Source organism: Aythya ferina, assembly GCF_964211825.1.
Source record: "Aythya ferina genome assembly, chromosome: 5".
NCBI lineage: Eukaryota > Metazoa > Chordata > Aves > Anseriformes > Anatidae > Aythya > Aythya ferina.
The window spans coordinates 63,822,500-63,839,444 of record NC_140301.1 but is presented as its reverse complement, the minus strand read 5'-3'; the positions used below and the strand labels follow the sequence as shown (position 1 = coordinate 63,839,444).

Sequence of the window (16,945 nt, the reverse complement as noted above, 5' to 3'; positions counted from 1 at the left end):
ATTCTGTATTACTAGGCAGTAGACCTCAGTCTCATCCATACTCACTGTATTTGCGACTTTGCCAACATAATAAATAGCAATTCCTTTCAGTTTCGATCATAACTTCTGAAAGCCCTTTCCAGAGGTGACTGTGCCAGCCCAGGGAGGTCAGTGTATCTCTTCACATTATTAAAGCATGTTAAGGAAAACAGGACTATTTGTGCTCCACCATTGTCTCTGACCTGACAACTCAGCTAAAATCTAGCACTGTTCAGGTGTTGGAATAAAGGGGAAATCCCTGCATACACTGCATAGCCTCAGTACTCTCTTCTGAGTCAAAAACATTTAGAAAATGCTGTGTTTCTTCTTACCAAATAGCTGAAAAAAATAAAAAATATCTTCTGATTAATACATGACATTTTGGAGTCATGGATATCAATGATTAACACCTTCCACCACGTGTAACACAAAGCACACATTTAAACATTAAGTTGAGCACCGATGAAAGTGAACATTAGCAGCAATAGAGTCTTTATGATTACTTTGGTATCTGAAGTATTTTTGGGATATGAGACAAATGATATCAACATTTAAAGGATCGGGAGTGTGGACAATAACAGCTGCCTAGACTTTAACAATTCTCTTGATACAAATATTAATTAAATGGAGTACAGGAATTTCTTTTTTATTGACCATAAGCTGAAGATTGCAGTTCTAGTTACATTTTTTTACCGTGTAGTTGTTGCAGGTTGTAGATCTTGATACAGGAAATTTGTATATATTAACCTACAAAGAGGGCAGTGTGAAAAGTTTCTAGGCAGAGCACCATGTACCAAAGGATGGAGGGCTGAAGGTTTGTGGATGAAAGAGCTATCAGGCTGCTTACTGGCAATCCAGCAGCAACAGAAAGATGTCATACATATGTCAAGAGCTCAGCTCTAATAAACACCAGGGTATTTAAGCATTTCTCACCAGCTGTATATTGAGGGTATATCTAAGATGATTTTAACTCAGGAAAGAGGAAGGCAGTTGTGATTCACGATACAAAGGTCCAGGAGTGGACAGACCTTTGTATCATGAATCACAGCTCTCTTCCTCTTTCCTGAGTTAAAAAGGTGTAGGAGTGGACAGAAGCTTCTATAAGGTTCTGTACGAATGTAATTGTTATTAATTACTGCACAACCCATCCTGCTGGGGTGAACAGGCCACTTCTGAAAGCCAGGTTTGGAAGAACAACAGTATGATCTACTTTTTACCCTCCATCTAAGCAGTGGGCCATGATTCCCCTTATCCATGTTTCCAAAGCAACAGTAAATAGTACCCCTGTTGAGACAACAGCATATTGCACTCCTGCTGAGAAGAATTTGCATTTCATTTGCAGATTATTATACCCAGGCTTAGTCTAAACTGCTTTCAAATTTCTTTTGCTGCTATTGGGTATTCATGTCAGTGTGTAGATAGAATTTCAAAACTTGAAATTATTCTCACTTCATGTACAAGACCATATGTTTCTCTATAACAAGTTTCAAATAAGAAACGCCTATCATTTTGCCTAGGTAGTTAATGTAAAATGGACAGATTAATAAATCCTGCAAGAGCCACATTCTCTTTCATCTACATGGATATGATTCCTGTGGACCAAAATGGAGCTACAGAAAGTAACAGGCTATCAGATTTAAAAGTTAGATGGAATAAACCCACTAAACCTTTTGGAAAAAAAAAAGTAAAAGAAAGAAACAAAAGAAAAACAAAACAAACAAACAAAAATACATTTCACAGAAACACACTGAAGGTCAAAATCGTTGAGTCTGGTGGCAGCTCTGGAGACTGCCTCATCCAGCCCCCTGCAGGGTGATCTAGAAGCTGGAGCAAGCTGTTCAGCACTGTGTCCAGCCCGGTTTCAACCATCTCAAAGGACAGAGACTCCACAGCCTCTCTGTGCAACTGCTCCAGAGTTCAAACAACCTCACAACCCTCCCACCAAGTATCCATACCCGTGGATGTCCCCGAGCCCCCTCTCTTCCTCCGAACTCCTCTCTGCTCCTTCTGCCCAGGCCCTGCCTGCTGCCCCTGGGGACTGGCGGCCACCTTTGCCACCAGTTGGCAAATACTAGACATTGCTGTCTTGTATTTTAACATTTCTCCTCTTCCTATCAGCACTGTAATCTCCTTGTTCTCATTACTCACTTCTGTAGTCCTTTAGTTGTAAACTACTCCTGTGAGTAAAAGCTGCCAAGAGTGAGGAGCTGTTGAAGTGGGATTCTGGCAGTCCTGCCGTGTGTCAGCAGCACTGCCTGCACCCTCGGATTTGTATCAGGTCTTCTTGTTTTTATCTTTTGCTCGAGCTGTCCCTATCTGAAAAGTCATATGCCATATATAGATATATATATATGTATATATCAATTAAGCATTCCTACCAAGCAGCTCAGCAGGGGCCATTATTAATAGAACATCTCTGATTTAAAACATCTTTCAGATACAAAAGGGAATGACCAAATGCAAGTTATAAATGGCATGTATACAAAGCCACATAAGCAAACATTAACGGCCATCAGACCACCTCTAATTCCCCTGCAGTTGCTCAGATGTGCAGGTAGTGAGATCTGCACACTGCTGGCAGGGACCGAGGGTACCCCTCAAACTGCAACCCTGGCAATCTGCCAGTTAATGAAAATGCTTTTTTCTGATCATTAAAAGGTTGCAAACTCTCTCCTACAGTAAGCAGATAACTAAAACTATACATTGTATGGAAGTGAGAATTCAGAAAGTGGCCAGAAATAGACTATGATGTTTCTCATATTATTACTAATTTGCTGTGTCATTTTGTCTCTGTAAACAAATGCAGTGATACTGCTCTGTTTTCTCCAGTTAAGTGAAAAATACTTTTAATGTCAGGTAAGTAATATCCTAATTAAGAGAATATTATTAAGATAACACCATTAGAGTGTGAATTATTATTAGAATATATTCCAATCTATTGTTTTAAAGGGGCAAATGGATTGTTTCACACTCAGAAGTATTCTTAGAAATGTCCATTTCAACAAGGAAGTGTTTTGTTAAGAAAAGTATGGAAGCAGTATGTCTTGAATAGGTAAATCCTGAAAAATGTCATCAAATTAGGTAATTGCTTTGGTTTCCATTCTGGAAGGACAAGTGGTATTCCTGCAGGAATACCACTTTTTTTTTTTTTTTTTTTTTTTTTAATATGTTTTTATATATAGAAAATCCAACACATGCAGTGAAACTTGGTAAAAAGTATTTTTTTTTTTTTTTTTAAATAACAAAAAATGTGAAGGCCAGCTGCATTCATCACTTATTTATCAGCATAAAGGCAGACAGACTTTAAAGGAGTGCAGTTTCAGGGCTGAGAGGCTGGATTAGGATGATGTTCCTCCCCAGGTACAGTGGTGCAGAACACGTCCTCACCCAGGCTGCTCAGGCACCAGGGTTTGCAATACACACGTGATCAGCCATGACCCCAAACCTTCCCCAAGATGCTGAAGAGCAAAGGTAAACTCCCAAGATATGTTCCAGCCCCATATCTGTAGGATTTCAGATGCATTAATGAGGAGCAGGCCAGCACATGGGCAGTGGGAAGGGGCAGAAGGGAAGGAGGAGAGCTCTGCAGCAGGGGAGAAGAGCAGAGCCAGTGCCTTCACCTCGCTCCACAACACACAGCCAGAGAGCACTGATGTAGGCTGGTCCTACACTCAGGCACGGAGCTTTTGGGCATTTATTTTCCAGAGCCAGAGTGAGAGGAAGCATGCTGGCCAGTACGGCACACAGGGACAACGCAGGCGGAGGTGCAGGAGCAGGGCTGTCCAAGGCAGGCAGGCATGGCCATGGTGCTGTTTCTCTGATCTTCCCACAAATGAACTAGTGTGGCAGTTTCCTGTTTTCCCTAAGCTATAAACTGGACAGTGACAATAGTGGCCATGTTACAGCACTGCAGCAGATTTAAAGATTTAGCTACAGGCTTTTTCTAAAGTGAAGAGCCGTGGAGAACTCACATAGATGAGCTGTTGTCCCTTCGTGGTTGTTTTCCTTTGGAGAAATAATCATGATAATATTTGCTCTTTAAGACGCCCAGGACTTCCAGCAAGTTCAGCATCCAAATTACTTTTATGATATTTCTAATTACCCTTTGGCATTCAGCGCTGGACATTTAACACGGACATTGCTGTCCTCTGCCACCACCACACCTGGGAGCAAGGTACATCAGCGGTGCTGGAAAACATTTTTCTTCCAACCAAGATAAAAGATAGAAAACAATGTATTTCACAAAAAAATGTATATTTTTTTTTCTCTCCCTGTTTTCCCAGTGCAGATGAGGACTAGCTGCTGCTCTGTGAGAGAAGACAGATTCACCATTATTATGTTCCTGAAACACAGGGCTGTTCTGCAACATCCAGTTCTGGACTTTAATTGAAATTAAAAATAAATAAATAAATAAAATAAGCTGCTTAATTGCAAAATAACATGAATGTTTAATAATAATTAGCTATCAAACCCAGACATAGCCTGAATCATTTATTGAGGCAATTGGTCTCTTTGGGGAAATTTAAGTAGTTTTTGTATGGATGGTTCTGACCCAAAAGGAAGCATCCTTCCCTCCTCCTCCAAGGGTCAGCCAACCAGCGGTCAGACAGAGATGTTTCTGTCCCAGTGAATTCTCATTTTCTGGTGCAGCTTTTTCAAGCTGGTGCAGCTTCACTGTAAGGAACAAACAGTGCTCCCACCTCTTCCCAGGACAGCCCTAATCCTGATGGTCATGGCACTCCCTCTGCACCTGGCTGAGGGGGCAGTAAGGGCAGATGTCTCCTGATCTGTGCAAAAGCCCCAGTTGACCTTTCATGGATGGTCTTACTCTGGGGGGCTCAGAAAATGGGCAATCTGCTGGGGACAATGGGAGGAACCACAGCTTCTCCCTTCCAACCCACCAACCTGAGGGCAGAGCACTCCTATTATCTTTTTCCCTGGTTTGATTGAATCAAGTCTTCACTATCCCTCTTAGGAGAACCGGAACTGCTCAACTCAAACCCAGGCTCAGAGCAGAGCTCATGCACTGTAATGTTATACAGTATGTGTATATATCCAGCATATATGTACACGCTGTGACACTCTGTCCCCACCATGCTCCTGGTGCCCATCTTATTTGTCTGCAGCCCGCGGGATGCCTGCTGTGTGCAGCGTGGTGTGAGCACTGCCCAGAGGGAACCCCAGTTCTCCCAGCCTCGAAAAGAACTACAGCACGGTGGTACTGAAGAATGTGTGGGAAGTCCTGCAATAAATAAAGAGGGAATATAATAAGAAAAATACATTTTCTCATTCCTCTCTGCCAGCTATTGACTTATTTCCTAAAGAAGGTGATTTTACATCCTTTCTCATAATAATTGTAGACTATATAAACCCATCAGATCATTGAAAGACCACTGGATATCTTGCAAATGAAATATAGATATCTAAATAAATTTGGAAGAGCATTATTCTAACGTCCTTCAGAAGTGTGTCAAATACTTCTGTCTTACTGCTTATTACATTACCCAGACATTAAACATGTATTATCTTTTGAAGGAAAAGCAGGGATTAATGACCCAAACCAAAATGATGGATACACTGTGCAAGATGAGGTAGACTTCTGAAACTAGCCAGAAAACAGAGGGAAGAAACATTAAAACTAGATAAATAATAGAACCAGAAGGTCAAAGAAGGATAAATTAATAGGCCTTTATTTAAATGTATTCAAATTCCATTCTCTGCACTTTGAAAAAAATTAACCAGCTAGAAATATGTTTATATTTTCTCTGCTCTGACTTTCCTTTACAAGGAAATCTCTCCCCAGCGCAGCCTTACATCACAGTTAAAAAGATCTATTTTGAAGTAGAAACTGTGGCTGTGTTTTGGATGAGACCTGAGGATAGCACAGTTTGCCTACCAAAGCTCTCATTTGCTGAGGCCATGCTGCTCTGGGTGAGGCTCCCCAGCAGCAGGGTGGGAGACTGAGGGGTGGTGCACAACAGGCTTGTCCTTCTGTCCTGCACCAGTCCCACCACTGTCACAGTGGGAAAAGCAGCGAAGTAGCTGCTTCTGAAAAAAACAGACTTTGTTTTTAGTGTTTAATCATCTTCTTTGCATGCCGTGCACGAATTACCATAGATGAAATTGAAATTTGTTGCATAAAGGATATTAATGTGGTTAATAAGACAAGCAATCGCCCACCAGTGGCCCTAGACATATCCAATAAGATTTTAATGATTTTTTTATTGTTACAATTTGCTATTATGAAACCACTAGGCCAATTTATGCCTGTTTCATCCTTAACAAGAGAATTTCTGATGCAAGTAGGTTTAAATATTAGCAGTTTTCCCCAGCATTTGGCCATGCCATTTCCTCAAGCAGCACTGACCAGTTGCAGGGGCAGGTTGCTCCAGTACTCATTAACTCCTCCCAGAGGAACCCATTTGCCTTTATGGCAATGAGAATGTGCTGGGTGGGCAGAAAGGCCATCAGGTGCATAAAGCTACAGCAACTACCCGAGTTTCATGGCAGAGCAGGAGTGACACACAGAGGAGACAGCAATGTGAGAAGCCACCGTGGCATTGTGCAGGGGAAGGCACTGCTCACGGGGGCTGTAAAAAGGCCTCCTGCCTCAGCTGTGGGGGACACATTGCTCCATGACAAGGCATGAGAGTTGTCTTTGCCCCTTTGCTACAGGTTCATGCAGTGCAGAACACTTCACCAAGGGTTTTATTTCTTCAGCTCAAGGACACGGCTTGCAGCAGAGAGGAAAGATGAATTTATTCCTTACCAGCAATCCTTAGTGGGAGCTGCGGTGAGGATGAACACACATCACTATACAAACATCAGGAGAATGAAAATAAATGGGTATAAACAAGCCATTTGTTGGTGCTGTGATGGAGAAAGGAACAAAGAGAACTGCAATAGCAGGAGATCGGAGGGGTTACCAAAACAGACACTGCTGCAGAAGTCTGGCGCTGTCCTATGGATTTGAAAAGGTATCCCAGTTTAAAGCTGCCTTCAGGGCAGAACAGCTGGAGTTCATGTGGAGAGCAAAGCTAACAGTGATCAGTGCGTTCCCGAAAAGCAAAATGATTGTTAGGGAGGAGAGAGTCAGTGCTCAGCATGAATGCTGCTGGAGACTGAACCTGCTGTACAAAGAAACAAAGTAGAAAAATATCCCCATGAAACCAAAGGAAAAGTATATTCTCAAGGTAAGGAGTGCTGCACACATGAATAATGCTAATTCACTGAGCTGCAGCAGCATGCCCGGTGCTGCCTTTGGGGTATTTAAAATATATATTGGTTTTGAAAACCAATGGCATTTGCAATTGAGCTAGGCTGTGACATTCCAGTCTTCCAGGCAGTGATTAGGCATGCTGGTCATGGAGAAGTGCAATTATTCACTCCCTGAGAGCGATACATTTTATGGTGTGCTGAGTACCCTCTAAAATCTTCACTCACACTGCTATTATCCACCCTCCTGTTAAGAGCACCCTCAGGATGCCCGGGGATGGTGCTAAGGCAGGAGCCTGTGGATGTGCTTTGGGCAAGGAGTGTGGTCAGTGCCAGAGCACCCCATCCTCCCTGTGCTCCTTGTCCTGGCAGCTTGCTGCCTGCAGGACTGCATGGGCTATGCTGAGAAACGCAAGGGAGAAAGAGATCTGAACATCAGATGGAGCAAAGCAGAATACAGTACAAAGTGGCAAGCCTGCAAACATGGGATATGTCAAGATTTCACAGCTTGAAAAAAGCATGACCGCAATTTCTGTGCTCATCCTTTGTAGGTGAAAAAGTGTTTTACTGCCAACTGGGAATTATGACATTTCCTAGTCAGTGTGCGCTGCTCTGTGTACAGATACTGCATGGTTAGAAGAGAGTTACTGCAAAATAGCATTAAAATGTGTAAAACTAGCAGTCTCTGTGGCCTTGAGCTACTGACACCAACCGTGATTTAAGCTCATGCATGACACGATGCAAACAAAAGATATCTACTGCAGAAAGTCCTTCAGAGCATCTATAACGAGCTCTCTGACTTCTGCTGGCCAGAGATCTGCAGGTAGAAAAGGAGCCAGTGATTGAATTTGTAAAAAAATGCCCCGAGTATTAACTTGGCAGAGCTACAGTGGCAGATCACAAATTATTAGAGTCCACACTTAATAAATCATTAAGAATAGTATCTGCTAGATCAGAGGAGAATAATATTGCAATGGAAAGGGAATTTCTTTGTGTGGTCTCCTCCAGCACATAGACCTGCTGTGCCGGGCTGCCTGGTGGGGGACAAAAGCACACACTGGCAGAAAAGAGTGTTTGCTTGTAAAATAATTGAGATCCTTGACAGAGAGATTACCTGGGCACTGAGGTCCACGGATACAAAATGCTGCAGCTCATCACACAACCTCACACAGTGTTAGTAGAAGCAATGTCAGAAAAGACATTGCTACAGTAGATCATCAGACATCATCTAAGGGTTCAGACCTAACTTGAGGTATTGGAAAACAGTGGCTAGAGAAAGGAATCTGCTGTTAGTATTCAGGTATGTGCATCAGATCTGCATGCTTCATTATCGGATTTCATCCACCCTAATAAATATAAGTCCAGTTTAGGGCACAGAGTTTTCAGTGGTTTTGGCAGGATCAGTCAGCTGTGCTCCAGCCTCATATTTTAACTGAAAGACTTAGTTTTAATGTTCAGCTGTAGCAGTGTCATGTTGATCACGCTTCTTTCTCAGGGCTTACCCAGTCCAGCCAGAAAGTAAAGGTAAAAAGTGATGTGTCTTTTTTTTCTTCTACTCTTGCATCACCAGCTGTAATACTCTTTCCTCTCAGTCACAGATGGTGATGTTTCTCCTCTCTTTTCCCTCCTGGTCAATTCCCCCCTGCACCAGTCCACCCTTCCACAATATTCCCTCATGTCCCCCAGTTTTCTGTGTAGGTGGTGCAGGACTGGACACTGTAGTACTCCCCTCCACCTTAACCATGGTGACTTCAAGTTCAAGTGTAAATTTAACTACTTCCAAAAACTCTTCAGCTCCCAGTCCACTTGTCCCTGTCCCAAATTAATCAGTGATCATCTCAGATTTTTTTCTTGGCTGTTGAACTATCAGCTGAAGTTCAGCATAACTAAAAAGTTTTCTACATTTCCAGGACCTCTATTGATCCTACCTGGGACAACAGTGCACTTGCTAGAACAGCTTACAGTCAAACCAAGAGATCACTATGAAAAGTGGAGAGAGAGAGATTTAGGAATTAAATAGAAATCTTCCCTTAGTGCCTTCTTTGGTTGTAACATATACCCTTCCTACTCATCTATCTCCCAGGAGGAAACAATTGCACCAGAGGAAAGTTCACTTGGCTGAGACCAAAAAGCTTATTAAAAGGGGGAAAAGAGAGTCTTGGCCTAATAAAGTTAACTGTAGACATGTTGAATGCACATTATATTATAGTCCTGACAGATTATATAGAGCTCTTAAACTCTGGGAAGATGTATCCTTTGTGGAAGACAAAAACCTGCAAAGCCATGACGATAAAACCTGGGAAGTGCAATCTTTACTTTTAAATGGTCGAACAGGGAACATGGGGAGCAAATATAGAAATAATTTCATAGAGGAGGCAGTGTGTCACAGAGAGAAATGAGATCTGTACTAGAGGTTTTTTTCATCAGCAATTCTGCCCCATGACTCTCTCATCTTTTATCACTTTTATCTTTCCTGAAAACAATTGTGACCTTTGGGGAAAAAAGTCTCTTCTCTTCTCTTCTCTTCTCTTCTCTTCTCTTCTCTTCTCTTCTCTTCTCTTCTCTTCTCTTCTCTTCTCTTCTCTTCTCTTCTCTTCTCTTCTCTTCTCTTCTCTTCTCTTCTCTTCTCTTCTCTTCTCTTCTCTTCTCTTCTCTTCTCTTCTCTTCTCTTCTCTTCTCTTCTCTTCTCTTCTCTTCTCTTCATTTTTCCAATTGTGGAAACAAACAAACAAACAGAAGTCTTAGATGTGGATGATGAATCAAAAATTCCTTTAACCATCTTGTCTCAATCTTTGCATATTAACTTTGCCCAGAACGACATACAGCTGTTTTCTCCACCAATATATGCACACCAGTGCTGCCACCCTCTCGCAGGCATCCTGTAATCTGCCCAGCCAAGGAGGTGTGCTTCATCAGGAGCTGATAACACACCTTGTTACAGCTGGGGGAAGATCTACTGGTTTAGGTCACTGAGCACTTATAATGTGTTGCAAGCCCTCCCCTTGGCAGTTAATCTATTTGGAGGAAAATTTATCGATTTCTCACTGCTGTTCAGGGTTACAGAAGTGTGGAATGAGAGCATTACATTTGCAAGAGCGGGACAAGTACTGTGAGCCTTAGGAAAAGACACATCTGACAAAGAAGTGAATGCATCTCTTCATTGTAATGTGCAAAGAGTATTAAGGAGATATCTACTAGTAAAGGTGTTTTATGCCTTTAAAATCCTTACCTTAGTAGATTTTTGGTAAGTGGAAGTTCACAGCTCACTCTGTGCTATAATTTGTGGGTCAAAGTTATTTCAACTGACACTAAAATTTCCTCTTTACTAACTTTCTCTTTAGCTGGAGACTGGGGAGAGGGCGGATGTTTTCAGCACAGCAGATAATATCAGAGCCTGACAAGAATTTATGAATGGGAGATGTGGACACCTTAGAAATGAGTTATGACTGAGCATAGCTCACTGAAACGAAAGAAGAAAAATCTATGCATCTGAGAATCTACTGTCTAAGCTCTGGCACCGAGCAATTTTTTTCCTATGGTTAATTTTTTGGCTTCAGTAAATCCAATCAGATAGTGATTTATTACAAGTTTCTATTCTGTGTCATTTCCTCTTCAATAATAATATTCAATGATTCATTTTCTTGTTGAGAAAGAAAGTCAATATTGCAAATCCATCCAGCTTTCATAAACCAGCTCCTCTGGGACCTTGCACGGTCTAATGGACTTTGTACTTTCTCTGGTACTCATGATGCATCTTCCTTTGCGGGCCATTGCCTCAGGAATCCGTTCTCTTCTTCTTTGGTGTCTGCATCTCCCAGATAGCCGGAGATAGGATGTTATCTCTGCCATTGGGAAGGTAATCCACCTTGCTTCTTAATCATTTTTAGCCTTTTGTCAATATCCAACCTAGCAATATTGCTCTAAATTGCTTGTACTCATTTTCTAAGCTCTGTAGTCTGCCATGACAAATTCAGTGCCTTTTACATATAAATGTATCTCAGAATAATGGACAGGAGAGGAAGGCACTCTAGAGGAATACAGGAACATCAGCAGCAGGACAGAATGAAGCCTAATATCCTGATGCCAGCCATGGTCTGCTGTAAATGCCAAGGGAAGATCACGAGAAGAGACACAGCTGGTGATACACCCCTGCATCCTGTCCTGTCCCCAGGGATCTGTCAGCTTGGAGCTTCCTGAGTCCATTGACCCACAAAAGATTCAGCTATGTACATTTCCTAAAGGTCATTACAAGTTCATTGCAAATGTCTTTTTGTCTTGCTCTTGCTTTTTCTTCCATTTTTAATCTTTCCTAGGAACTCCTGTGTTGAACATGTCATGCTCAACATCTATTCATCTCTGAGATAATTTAATTGGCTTGTATTTTGGGGAAGAAAAACCTCATCTACATTTTTTTTCAATTCCAGACCCCTTCCATCTGTGATTTAAGAAGGCAATTAGGTAGCTTATTTGCTGATAATGTTTTGTTAATACAATTCTTTTTTACCAAACCATTAACTTCTCTATTCATTTCACCCAGAAATGTAATTTTTTTTATACTATACCCAAATACCATCTTGTACTGTGACTACTTAATGGAAGAATTTGGGTCTTTCATCCTTCATTTTTCTTTTACTTAAAGAGTCATTTTCCTCCTTTCCTCAGCACCATGAATTTGAGCTTGACTATGCACGTGTAGGCTTTTTTTTCATGCTCTTTAATTTTTGTACCACACCTAAATTCAGAAGCCAGTAAGGATCAAGGCACTACCCAGGGCAGTCCTGGAAGGAAACTGAGCAGCTGAAGCCCAGCAGTGCCTGTCCCCCAGCTCAGCAGGCTGGAGTGCCATGAGTGCTGCACAGGCTGCAATAAAGACTCCTTGAGCTTGAGGTATAGGGAGATTTCAGCTGAAGTCTAACACTTTTAATTAGCAGAGAATTCAGCTCTCTGACAGACTGAGTATTGCTCTATTCCTCAAGTGTACAAGTTTTACTGCTAATCTGCAAATGATCTGCTTTCATTCCTCCGTATGCCTCTCTGCTTCTGTGAGTATCATCATTCAATCACCCTTGTTTCAAAACCTCCTTCAGCAATTTTTGTATTTAATGGGGCACATCTCCTTCCAGAGGAGTTGCTGTGATTTCAGAAGGTCTGGGGATGGCAGTGGGGCAGAGGTAAGTGTGTAAACCTTCACAAAGCTCGGGATGTGCCAGGGCTGAGAGAGGCAAATGAAGGGCCCTGGCCAGCAGATGCCATGGCCAGAGCTCTCTCCATGTTCCAAGCAGACCCAGCAGTGCCAATCTACTTTAGGATTAAAAGGAAGCTTTTATTTCTTGCATTACCAAGCAGTGTTGGACTGGGCAAGCCCCAAGAATGAAGCACCATTAACATGACCCTGCTGCAGCTGAACACTAAAGCTAAGTCTTTCAGTTAAAATGTGAGGCTGGAGCACAGCTGAGTGAGCCTGCCAAAACCACTGGAAACCTGTGCCCTAAACTGGACTTTTATTTATTAGGGTGGATGAAAACCAATAATAGAGAAGAAAAAAAGCCCTGAAGAATTCAAATCTGGTGTGCAAATCTGAATACTCAATGGTTTCTAAAGCCTTAGAAATCAGAGAGGGAAAAAGGAAACCAAGTGTATTGGGGGAAAGGAGGGAAGGGTGAAAAGAGAAGGACTGGAAAGGTTTCATAACATTTAAATGCAAGGATTATGAATGCAAATTAAGAACAATTGCTAAATAAGGGTTTATAGGAGTATATTTGTTAGACATGTCAGCAACAATAAATATCATATTTTTCTCTGCTCTAACAAGCAGTCTGGTACTTTAGGCTGGCTTTTGGACTTGAGGACCTTTCTGTGTAAGGTGATCATGGAATCAGAGAACCACAGACTTGTGGTTGGGCTGGAACGGACCTTACAGCCCATCTAACTCCAGCCCCCTGCCATGGGCAGGGCCCCCTGTCCCAGCCCAGGCTGCCCCCAGCCCCATCCAGCCTGGCCTTGGGCACTGCCAGGGATGGGGCAGCCACAGCTCCTGGGGGCAGCGTGGGACAGGACCTCACCACCCTCAGAGAGAAGAATTCCCTCCTAACATCTAAACTAAATCGTCCCTCTTTTACTTTGAAACCATTTCCTCTTGTTCTGTAGCTATCTGCCAATGTAAAAAGTCACTCTTTTTGTAAGCCACCTCTAAGTACTGAAGGAATTACTGTGATGACCCCAGTGCTGAGAAAAGCTGGGCCGTGTCCTGCTCCACCCGCTGCCATGTGCAGCCACACGGAGATGCCAGCTGGAGCTGGAAAGCAGTGACATCCCTCAGTCTGGGCAGCTCAGAGCAAATCAGCCCAAGTGCCATGCGGGGCCACTCTCTGCTGCCCACTCTGTGTACAGACACAGACAGGCTCTCTGCACACGAGAACGCCCAGCTGGGTGTTGGATCTTGTCCTCTCAGTGCTGATGGAAGCAATGGTGGATGCAGAAAATGCAATGTCCCATGATGAAACTGCAGCAAAGAGGCTGCAGTGGCTGAGGTCCATGCTGCCAGGGCTGTCCAGTTCAGAGCTGGTGCTTTCCCCTGTTACCAGCACAGTCCTGTATAAGGCTGGGACATGAGAATCCACAGTACAAAAAAATAAGCCCTAGGATAGGGAAGAAAAAACAATTTTTTTTTACAGGACAGTTCAGTGCAAGTAAGGGAATCTTGTTGATTTAGAAGTTTTGGTTTCATTTCTACCAACACATCTCTCTCCTTGGGATGAGCATCTGGTAAAGATTACAGGAAAAGAGTCTGTAACCTCACTGCTGGAGAAGAGGGTTACAAAGAATAAGGAGGGAAAGGACAAAGCAGCGACAATTGCTCTGGGAACTCTGTCAGACAACCTGAAGGACCGCATTGATGAACTGGATGACTCCTGCAGCAGTTTATCTTCTCAAAGCTGTTGCTTTGATGAGTTCTTTCAGCTTGTGACAAGATCTTGACCTTGAAGGAGTTGACTGATAAAGATGTGGATGCAGCAATTGTGCTGTGGCTCGTGTCTCCACAATATCTGCTCGAGCATTCGCGTAGAAGAGCACTTTCCAGTAAACAGAGATATGGCTGGGCACACACCGGCCTACACTGGGGCTGATCAAAAAAAAAGAAGGAAAATCATTTTGAAAGATATGAACAGTTTTTAAATGTTGAGTCAAAAGAGATGGATCTCCTGGAAAAGACTTATACGGGCTGTGCAGCAAGAAGGCAGGAGGGGCCATGCAGGGAGCAGGCAGCCAACACGTGCAAGGACCTTGCCCGGCTGATCGGTGCAGGCACAGGGGGCAACCTCCAGTGTCCCCTCTGCAGTCTAAAGCAGTGTCAGAATCTGGTACAGTGCCTAAAACCACATCTGCCTTGCAAAATACATCTTGCAGTAATAAAATGTTTTCTCAGTCTCTGTGCCAGCAATGCCGAAAGCTGTTTTGGTGGGGATAAACAGAGGAGGCAGATACTCCCAGCTCATCCATGAAACGCAGCCCTCATGCGATCAGCTGCTTGCATACAGAGCCATCACAGTAACAAACAGCACAGGGCTCTTCTCACCTCGGCATCCTGAGCGAGGAACTGAAGGATCTGTATGCCCAGCTACAAAGGCCACATAAAAGTCGAAATGGCATTTGACAGCAAATGAAGCATACCGGTTTTTATATGAACTCTTCCCAGCCAGTTCAGGTCAGTCACCCCAGATCATGCATAAAGCTATTAGTTCATTTATTCTCCCAATCATTACTACCAACTGTGCTAACTAACATAAAAAAGACTAATGGATTCCTTGAGGGAAAATTTATATGCAAGGTCAACTTATTTTTTTTTTATTATTATTTTTTATTATTTTTTTTAAGATAGGCAGGCAATTATCACTACTTTTATTTAATGATGCCTTCTCTGAATACATGTAATATTTCTTGGAATTAAAGACTACAAATTTGAGCATTTGCTTGAAATAGAATTATTGATTCATCCAGCATCAAATCTACTTGTCTCATAATTACAGACAATGAAAAGCTCTTCTTTCTCTCCTAACAGTGTCAAGCTGTTAATGCCAATCAAAAATGCTGAAGAGCATAATAAAAGCTGAACAATGCAAGGTGGTTGGTGAGACTCTCTGTTCAGCCCAGTTCTATGAGATGCTGAATGTCACCAGGGCATGTGGCAAAATGTCAGTGTTATTTTCTTCTAAGGAAAATAGCACAATTGTTGTGTTGTAAGATTAGTGTATATTTTGAGTGTAATTACAGCATGGACTATGCATCTTGAGCTACCGTAACAGTTTCAGCCAAGAGATTTCTTGTAAAACACTTTTGACAGAGAATGATCTACGTTGTAGTACTTACCAAAAATTCTGCAAATTTTTATTTCATTTGAAATGCCCTGTTTTACACTGAAATATAAATAGCAGTTTTTTAGCTTACCTTTAAAACTACTAGATTTTCTTTCCTTGTCATCTAGGAAGATTTCATGAAGATCTAGGAGAGGCAACATTTCCACTCCTTTCTGAAGCGATGGTGACAGCATGCTGCAGTCATCATGAACTCCTTCCTCTCACTTCTCCCCAGACAACCAAGACTCAAAGCGCCTACACAAGCAATGCCAACCCTGCGTGAGGTTTAGAGCTGTGTTTATCCTGCAATATTAGAAGGAAAATCTATGTTATTGCAAGTTGGGCACCTGAGGAATTACTGTGTCTTGCAGAGGGGTTAAACCCACAGAATCCCTCCAGGCTCCATGGAAGTAGCAGGAACTGAGCATCTCTGAAAACAACACACAGTTTTCAGACACTAACCCTTGCATTTCACATAAAAAGTATTGGTGGTGAGGTGAGGAATACATGTAAAAAGCCACAGGTACTCAAAGAAAACTGTTTTGCCTGAGCAACAAATTATTACAGACACAAAACCAAATGTGCACAAAACTCCCTGCCTCCAGACAGCATTTCCCACCCTCTTGGTCAGTGCTCTGGGCGATGACTGTAATGAGGACCCCCGATCACCAGAAGGTGGGGGCAGGATCCTTCCTCCTTCTCTCTGGCCTGAAGGTTGCTGTTTCTGTCACTTGCCCTTATTAATAGTCCAGACTGGGCTGGTTTACTCCAGCTCTCCCCTTTGGTTCTTGCAATGAGTTGTAAATACAGCATTTGAAAATAATGTTTTGTACAGATATGCAGTCTCATCTGACCAATAAAACAACCCAAACACAGGACACTTGGTGCTTTAACCATCTACATGCTTTACTATCTCCCTGGAAATCTTAAGGAGCCCTAACTCATGCCCAGCCACACGTCTTTTATCTCAACCACCAGCCTTTCCTCTGTTTTCAGGGCTCTCTGTTTCAGCCCAGCAGCTGGGTGCAGTATGCAGCAGGTCAGCTTTCAGAGGTGGACTTTGAGGTGTGGGCAGGAGGCTCCAGCCTGTTCCTCCCAGGACATTTATCCTGACAAGCCCGCTGTGAGTGAATTTGGTATGAATTCACAAAAACTCCAACATAACCACATTCTTCCTTAGAACTATTTTCAGCAGTTTCATATTTTTTCATGTGATGGATTACTTGTTTCCCTCCTTCCCTTGTAAAATTGTCTGATACTGACTTTAAAGTAAGCTGCCCAAGTCCATGGAAATGTACCGTGCTATTTGATCATAAAGTAGGTGAGTTCCTGGTTTTTTTGAGACCAGTTAATCATAC

At 42.6% G+C, this 16,945-nt stretch overlaps 1 long non-coding RNA gene across 1 annotated transcript; it reads left to right on the top strand.

Annotated features, from left to right (window-relative positions):
- The first annotated feature begins 10,239 nt into the window (after window positions 1-10,239).
- On the top strand, window positions 10,240-11,741 carry LOC311438075. Its single transcript, XR_014693919.1, has 2 exons — window positions 10,240-10,477; window positions 10,575-11,741. It is a non-coding gene; the product is annotated as an uncharacterized lncRNA (long non-coding RNA).
- Window positions 11,742-16,945: the final 5,204 nt, after the last annotated feature.